Source organism: Schistocerca cancellata, chromosome 7 (genome assembly GCF_023864275.1).
Source record: "Schistocerca cancellata isolate TAMUIC-IGC-003103 chromosome 7, iqSchCanc2.1, whole genome shotgun sequence".
In the NCBI taxonomy this organism is placed as follows: Eukaryota; Metazoa; Arthropoda; class Insecta; order Orthoptera; family Acrididae; genus Schistocerca; species Schistocerca cancellata.
In genome coordinates, this window is record NC_064632.1 from 240,378,600 (window position 1) to 240,385,508 (window position 6,909).

Here is a 6,909-nt window from a genome sequence, read left to right on the forward strand (position 1 = left end):
ATGCTAAACACATTGGACCTACACGTGGAGTTATGGTCTAGGAGACAGCAGGAGCACCTTCGTGACAGTCCCACGTACCCCTACTGCACATTTGTACGCCAGTCTGGTGATTCGACGTGTTGTGCTGCCATTCATGAACAGCATTCAAAGGAGTATTATCCAGCAGGATAACGCTCGCCCACATACCGTGTCGTAACCCAACGTGCTGCACAGAGTAACGACATAGTGCCTTGGTCTCCTCCATCGCCAAATCTGTTTCCGATCAAGCACATGTGGGACGTCACCGGATGATAACTCCAGCATCATCCATAACCAGCAGTAACCATCCCTGTGTTGACCGACCGAGTACAACAGGCATGAAGCTCCATCCCACAAAATGACATCCGGCAGCCGCCCAACATAATGCATGAACGTTTGCTTGTTTGCATTCAACATTCTGTACCAGCATTTTACATTTGTAATGGTTTATTTCGTGCTTAGATTGAACTATGCTCTTACAATGTTAAAAATTTAAATATATTACCTAGACAAAGTACTCTGTCTTCAGGCCAAAAGTGGCCCATCAGGACCATCCGACCGCCGTGTCATCCTCAACTGAGGATGCGGATAAGAGGGGCGTATGGTCAGCACACCGCTCTCTCGGTCGTTATCCTACATCTACATCTACACCCATACTCCGCAAGCCACCTAACAGTGTGTGGCGGAGGGTACCCTGAGTACCTCCATCGGTTCTCCCTTCTGTTCCAGTCTCGTATTGTTCGTGGAAAGAAGGATTGTCGGTATGCCTCTGTGTGGGCTCTAATCTCTCTGATTTTGCCCTCATGGTCTCTTCGCGAGATATACGTAGGAGGGAGCAATATACTGCTTGACTCCTCGGTCAAGGCATGTTCTCGAAACTTCAACAAAAGCCCGTACCGAGCTACTGAGCGTCTCTCCTGCAGAGTCTTCCACTGTAGTTTATCTATCATCTCCGTAACGTTTTTGCGATTACTAAATGATCCTGTAACGAAGCGCGCTGCTCTCCGTTGGATGTTCTCTACCTCTTCTATCAACCATATCTGGTAAGGATCCCACACTGCTGAGCAGTATTCAAGCAGTGGGCGAACAAGCATACTGTAACCTACGTCCTTTGTTTTCGGATTGCATTTCCTTAGGATTCTTCCAATGAATCTCAGTCTGGCATCTACATTACCGACGATCAACTTTATATGATCATTCCATTTTAAATCACTCCTGATGCGTACTCCCAGATAATTTATGGAATTAGCTGCTTTCAGTTGCTGACCTGCTATATTGCAGCTAAATGATAAGGGATCTTTCTTTCTATGTATTCGCAGTACATTACACTTGTCTACATTGAGCTGCAATTGCCATTCCTTGCACCATGCGCCAATTCGCTGCAGATCCTCCTGCATTTCAGTACAATTTTCCATTGTTACAACCTCACGATATACCACAGCATCATCCGCAAAAAGCCTCAGTGAACTTCCGATGTCATCCACAAGGTTTTCTTTGGCCGGAGCAGCTACTATTCGGTCGAGTAGCTCCTCAGTTGGCATCACGAGGTTGACTGCACCCCGAAACATGGCAACAGCACATAGCGACTCGGATGGTCACCCATCCAAGTGCGAGCCACGCCCGACAGCGCTTAACTTCGGCGATCTGACGGAAACCGGTGTATCCACTGCGGCAAGGCCGTTGCCACCTAGACAAAGGTGTTGCCGAAATTTAATTACTCTGCATTAATTATTTTTTGGTGTTGTGGTTTTTTCCGTCACTATTAATCCTTTTCGAATAGCGTTTTTTGGTGTGTTGTGTGGGGGATGGGGGGCTTATGAATGTACATCAATATAGACAAGAAATACTATGAAGCGGCGGGACACACATTTCAGAAATCTCTCTTTCCTCCACGGACTCCAATTTTACGCCTGAAAGTTCCTGACAACGTCGATAAATCCCTATTGTCTGGTGAAGAGCCATTACCGGCATTGCATGAAATATGGTAATGAAGTCAGGATCCCTCGGCGCCCTAGCCGTAGCGCAGCGCTAGAGGAGCGTGTAAGTGATCCCGCAGCCTGGCAGATTAGCGCAATAGCCGCCATCCCCTCCATCTTGCCGTCGTGCTGACGCCACAGCTAGCAACCACTTTTTTTCCCCGCAAAGCCACCTCCTGCGCTAATACCCTACTTGCATCAAATTACGGAAGCATTTACCCCAGTCTGTGTAATTTCAGAAAGCTTTTAGTACACCCAGCAATCTCTCTGTCTTTCTTTCCCTTCGCTCTTTAAGGAGCCGCCATTGAGAAAACTCGCCGCCAGCTTTAATTTTCAGAATTTTCGCGGCCCTCCGCATGCGGACGAAACTCGTCGGTTTGTATTGTTCTAGCGCGCCACGGGCGGTTGAATCAGAACGAACCTTTCTACCTTTCACCTAAAAGGCTCCCTTCACAAACTGTTCGATTTCCAGAATAACTATTGAGGCAAGATTTGTGGGAAACACAATCCTGCTAAGCTGTTATTAACTCTGATGGCAGAAAAATGATTTTCAGTTAATTGTGCCTTCACTCTGTAAGTAAACAGAAAATCTAGCTATCCCTTTTTTAAGGTTCTATCGACATCTACATGGTTACTTTGCAATTTACACTTAAGTGCCTGGCTGAGGGTTCATCGAACCATTTCCGTACTACTTCTCTACCATTCCACTCTAGAATGGGAAAAAGGAACACCTAAATCTTTCCGTTAGAGCTCTGATTTCTCTTATTTTATTATGATGATCATTTCTACCTACGTAGGTGGTTGTCAATAAAATATTTTCGCATTCGGAAGATGAAGTTGGTGATTGAAATTACGTAAATAGGTCTCGCCGCAAAGAAAACCGCCTTTGTTTCAGTGACTGCCACCCCAACTAGCGTATCATTTCAGTGAAACTCTCGCCCCTATTGCGCGATAACACGAAACGGGCTGACCTTCTTTGCACTTTTTCGATGTCCACCGTCAATCCTACCTGATAAGGATCCCACACCTCGCAGCAACATTCCAGCAGAGGACGGACAAGTGTAATGTAGGCTGTCTCTTTAGTGGGTTTGTCGCATCTTCTAAGTGTTCTGCCAACAAAGCGCCGTCTTTGTTTCGCCTTCTCCACAATACTATCTATGTGGTCTTTCCAATTTAAGTTGCTCGTAATTGTAATTACAAGGTATTTAGTCGAATTAACAGCCCTTAGATTTGTGCAATTTATCGTATACCCAAAATTTATCGGATTTCTTTTAGTATCCATGTGGAAGACCTCGCACTTTTCTTTGTTTAGTGCCAATTGCCACTTTTCGCACCATAGAGAAATTCTGTCTAGATCATTTTCTAATTGGAATTGATCGTCTGATGATTTTACTAGACGGTAAATTACAGCGTCATCTGCAAAAAGTCTGAGGGGGCTGCTCAGATTATCATCTAGATCATTTATGTAAATTACGAACAACAGAGGGTCTATGAGAATACCTTGCGGAACGCCAGATATCACTTCTGTTCTACTCGATGATTTACCGCCCATCACTACGAACTGTGACTTCTCTGAGAGGTAATCACACAACAGAGACGATACTCCATGCGAACGCAATTTGATTAACAGTCGCTTGTATCAAAAGCCTTAAGGAAATCTAGGAATATGTCAACTAAATGATTAAGCATTCAGAAGAGAAAGTCGGTGATTGAAATTGCGTAAATAGATCTCGCCGCAAAGAAAATCGCCTTTGTTTCAGTGACTGATCGCACATGACTCGCGTACCATGTCAGTGACACTCTCACCGCTACTGCGCGATAACACGAAACGAGCTGCCCTTCTTTTCACTTTTTTGATGTCCTCCGTCAATCCTACCTGGTAAAGATCCCACACCGCGCAGCAATATTCCAGCAGAGGACGGACAAGTGTTATGTAGGCTGTCTCTTTAGAGGGTTTGTCGTATCTTCTAAGTGTTCTGCCAACAAAGCGGTCTTTGTTTCGCCGTCCCCACAATATTATCTATGAGGTCTTTCCAATTTAAGTTGCTCGTAATTGTAATTCCTAGGTATTTAGTCGAATTGACAGCCCTTATATTTGTGCGATGTATCGTATACCCAAAATTTATCGGATTTCTATTAGTACCCATGTGGATGACCTCGCACTTTTCTTTGTTTAGTGCTAATTGACACTTTTCGCACCAAACAGACATTCTCTCTAGATCAGTTTGTAATTGGAACTGATTGTCTGATGATTTTACTAGACGGTAAATTACGGCGTCATCTGCAAACAATCTTAGGGGGCTCCTCAGATTATCACCTAGATCATTTATATATATCAGGAACAGCAGAGGGCCTATGACACTACCTTGCGAACGCCAGACATCGCTTCTGTTCTACTCGATGATTTACCGTCTATCTCTATGTACTGTGACTTCTCTGAGAGAAAATCACGAATCCAGTCACACAACTGAGACGATACTCCACATGCATTCAATTTGATTGATAGGCGCTTGTGAGGAACGATATCAAAAGCTTTCTGGAAATCTAGGAATATGGAATCGATCTGAGATCCCTTTTCGACAGCACTCATTACTTTATGAGAATAAAGTGTTGCACAAGAACGATATTTTCTGAATCCGTGTTGGTTATGTATAAATAAGTCATTTTATTCAAGGTGATTCATAATGTTCGAGTACAGTATATGCTCCAAAAACCTACTGGAAATTGAGGTCAATGATATGGGTCTGTAATTCAATGGGTTACTCCTATTTCCTTTCTTGAATATTACATATTACAATAATTAAAGAACTGACAACAAATCAGATAAGAAAAACAAGTCTTCCGATCAATTATGATTCTTTCAGAGTATGTTTTTTGCTCGCGCATCATGTCGTTTCTGGAAACCGAGAATCTACTCTGTAGGAATCAACATGGATCCCGGAAACAGCGACCATGAGAGACCCAACTCGCTTTATTTGTTCATGAGACCCAGAAAATATTAGATACAGGCTCCCAGGTAGATGCTATTTTCCTTGCCTTCCGGAAGGCGTTCGATACAGTTCCGCACTATCGCCTGATAAACAAAGTAAGAGCCTACGGAAAATCAGACCAGCTGTTTGGCTGGATTGAAGAGTTTTTAGCAAACAGAACACAGCATGTTGTTCTCAATGGAGATACGTCTACAGACGTTAAAGTAAACTCTGGCGTGCCACAGGGGAATGTTATGGGACCATTGCTTTTCACAATATATATATAAAAGACCTAGTGGATAGTGTCGGAAGTTCCATGCGGCTTTTCGGGGATGATGCTATAGTAAACAGAGAAGTTGCAGCATTAGAAAATTGTAGCGAAATGCAGGAAGATCTGCAGCGGATAGGCACTTGGTGCAGGGAGTGGCAACTGCCCCTTAACATAGGCAAATGTAATGTATTGCGAATACATAGAAAGAAGGATCATTTATTGTATGATTACATGATAGCGGATCAAACACTGGTAGCAGTTACTTCTGTAAAATATCTGGGAGTATGCGTGCGGAACGATTTGAAGTGGAATGATCATATAAAATTAATTGTTGGTAAGGCGGGTACCAGGTTGAGATTCATTGGGAGAGTTCTTAGAAAATGTAGTCCGTCAACAAAGGAGGTGGCTTACAAAACACTCGTTCGACCTATACTTGAGTATTGCTCATCAGTGTGAGATCCGTACTAGGTCGGGTTGACGGAGGAGACAGAGAAGATCCAAAGAAGAGCAGCGCGTTTCGTCACAGGGTTATTTGGTAAGCGTCATAGCGTTACGGAGATGTTTAGCGAACTCAAGTGGCGGACTCTGCAAGAGAGGCGCTCTGCATCGCGGTGTAGCTTGCTGTCCAGGTTTCGAGAGGGTGCGTTTCTGGAGGAGATCACGAGATTCGCGATGCGATCACGAATGTAAAATTAGAGAGATTCGAGCGCGCACGGAGGCTTTCCGGCAGTCGTTCTTCCCGCGAACCACACGGGACTGGAACAGGAAAGGGAGGTAATGATAGTGGCACGTAAAGTGCCCTCCGCCACACACCTTTGGGTGGCTTGCGGAGTATAAATGTAGATGTCGATGTAGATAGGACCTAGTCTCATCAATGAGACCACCACTCATGTTCGACGTCAACGTGCAGTAACTACCCACAGACGGCAGACAGCTGCACTAGCAGCGGATTGTATATAAAGCGTGTCTGTGGGGACGGGGGAAACAGTGCAGTCACTGTGGTAATGCGGAAACGAAGCGATTTACCTGGTGTTCGAAAGGGTATTATCCATGGCTTATGGGCCAGGGGTAGAGGTATTTCCCAAACGACTAAGTTTGCAACTGTTCGCGTTCCACCGCGATTAAAGTATACCTTGAATTTCAAAATGACGCTATCTAAAATGGCGCCGAGCAACTGTGGTCTACCATAGGGAGGGGTGAGCAACGGCTACAGAGTTATGTACTAGCGAACAGACGTCCAACTGTTGAGCAACTGACCGCTCTGTATGGGCCTCTGCAGCTAGCAACTGGTTCTTGCTCCCATGCTGACTACCTTTCAGAGACAACGACGGCCATAATTTGCACAGCCAGTAAAGCAAGTGGACGTTCACTGAGTGGCAATAGGGGGCCTTTTCAGACGGATCACCATTTATGGTCCATCGGACAGATGGCCGTTGCCGTGTACGACGTGAAACGTCTGAAGGCAAAACACCCTGCAACCAGGAGGGAGCGTTGTGGTCTTGGGAATTTTTTCGTGGCAATCCCTGGGTGATTTCATCATTCGGGAATGTGTAATGGATTAACAGATGTGCCCATCTATCCTCGGGGACCGTGTCCGCCCTTACACACAATTTGTTTTTCTTCGGCATAGTGGCATCTACCAACAGGAAAATGCAACGTATCACACAGTTGTTAT

At 44.9% G+C, this 6,909-nt stretch overlaps 1 pseudogene; it reads right to left on the minus strand.

Moving 5' to 3' along the window:
• Positions 1 to 1,585: 1,585 nt before the first annotated feature.
• Positions 1,586 to 1,703, minus strand: LOC126093057 (5S ribosomal RNA; annotated as a pseudogene).
• Between the last annotated feature and the right edge of the window lie 5,206 nt (positions 1,704 to 6,909).